General features: G+C 39.0%; 1 pseudogene; it reads right to left on the reverse strand.

The window, feature by feature from the left end:
* Positions 1-1435: 1435 nt before the first annotated feature.
* Positions 1436-1924, reverse strand: LOC149243407 (photosystem I reaction center subunit XI, chloroplastic pseudogene; annotated as a pseudogene).
* Positions 1925-2200: the final 276 nt, after the last annotated feature.

Below are 2200 nucleotides of genomic sequence, written 5' to 3' on the forward strand. Positions count from 1 at the left end.
TATCGAACTACAAACTAGCTAACTTCTGCCTACAAAGTGACTAACTGAAATGAGGCCCTAATCCCTCTTATTTATACAAATTGAGGACCCCAACAGCCCTCCTAAACGTTAGGAACTCGACTGCCAAAACTTGTAGTTAATAGCACTTTTACTAGCACTTGCTCGGCTGCCCTTGTGATAATTGATTTGGTGGCCCTTGAACTCCAAATTGATGGTGGAGAATTCGAGGTAAGGGCCCATAAATTAAGTGGACACCTTCCTACAAATCCTCTCCCTTGTTCTTCCACGAATTTGGCTACCAAGTGCTCATTAAAACCTTTGATTTTGTCTCAAAATTTACTAAACATCTGCACAAAGCACCCATTAGACTTGTTGGCATAATGACTAACCCAATTCACTATATTAGCATAAATATAATAAAAAACATGCAATAAACTAATGAGAATGGTGGATTAAGTAAAATTAGGAGGTTGAATGAGCCCATATAATTATCCATTTTTGGGGCTCATCACAAGGATAAACCATCCAACATATATATACATCTTCACTCTCTCTCATCCCTAAAACTCACCATCATTCACATTCACCTTTGCCTCACAACCATCATTTATAGAAATGAAATTCTGTTAGTCACACCAGGATAATGGTATGTTTTTGTACATTGCTGGCCTAGCGGAGACCCACCTATTACCAAGAGGTGAAAGCTCCACCTATTACCAAGAGGTGAAAGTGAAGATGTATATTTTTTCATGACCCAACTTTTGTAAATAAAATTAAACTATATATTTATAAAAACTAAAAGTACACAATTGTATAAATTTACTTTCACCTACAAAAAAGAAGCACTAGATGGTGGAAAAATACATATCTTCACAATTAAAAATGCACACTTCTCCTCTACCTCACCCACCCTAAGAATTACAAATGCGTACTTCTCCTCAACCCCACCCACCATAAGAGATGATGGTAACGATCTTCCTTGGTTTTCGAGCGGAAGGTGAAAGTGTGCAGGTACTATACATGTATAACAATTATACTCCAAAAATATTGTAAAAAGTAATTATTAAAACATAGAGAGATTGACATCAATAGTATTTGAAGAAAAATAACAAATTCTTTACTATTGATTGTAATTTGTATTTTGCTTACCATCAACGGGAATTTCAAGACCCAAGTGGCCAGAATCTAACACAACACAAAATGCCTATGCATCTCATGGAAATTCATAAATACCATTAACATGAATTTAAACCCAAGTGACTTCAATGCTTCATTCTGCAATCAAATTCTAAAGCGAAAGTGACTTCAATTCTTCGTTCTACGATCAAATTCTAAAACGAAACAAAATCCCTGAGCAGGTAATGGCAATTCATAAATTTACCAAATTTGTTGTGAAAGCTTATGAAAATTCAAACGACATTTACATCATAATATATCACTTGAAGAAGTAGGGGAGGTTCAAGACATAGAGAAGAATGTAAGCCCAAGCCACACTGGAGAGCCCTCCGAAGAAGAACCCGCCAGAGAATGAAGCCCAACCGTCGGCAGTCTAGAGCTTATCGCCCTCCTTCTTTTTCCGTGTCAAGGTAAGCGAGGGCGCCAAGGGAGGCTCCCCGGGCTTGAACGAAGCGATTCCATACATGGGTAGGTGGGTAGACAATATGATCATGAGACCAATAGCTCCCAGCGACCCAGCTTCTCCTATGTACTCGATGTTTCTCAGCGGCCCCACCTTCAAAAAGGACCTAACGAGAAAGAAACTGTCAGCTAATCCCACCTCTATGTTGTGCAAGAGTGGGTTGATGACTGTGCAGTAAGCGGGCAGGTTGGAGAGATACCAGACGGTTAGGGGGCTCGATGTCACTGGGGTCTCTAGGCTACCAATGAACGAGTCATCGTTCAACAGCTCGATCACATGGAACATTGTCTACAAACAATCGAAACAAACACAAACCTCTGCGAATAAGACAAATGTGAAAACAATATTTAAACCCCTGCTAATAAAACAGAACAAGAACATATAACCATCCACAGAAACACGTACAATATACAAAAGAAAAATTAAAAATACACAAATATCCATTCATACGATCCAAAACGTGACAATCTCTTTCATGAAAACCTGCAAACTCCTGACATGAGTCAGACAAGTCAGCCTCCAACTTGGTTCAGCCATATATTTCACGGGGTCCAGGCCTAA

Source organism: Pinus tabuliformis, chromosome 8 (genome assembly GCF_031772625.1).
Source record: "Pinus tabuliformis cultivar Carrire ecotype Pingquan chromosome 8, CPIR1, whole genome shotgun sequence".
In the NCBI taxonomy this organism is placed as follows: domain Eukaryota; kingdom Viridiplantae; phylum Streptophyta; class Pinopsida; order Pinales; family Pinaceae; genus Pinus; species Pinus tabuliformis.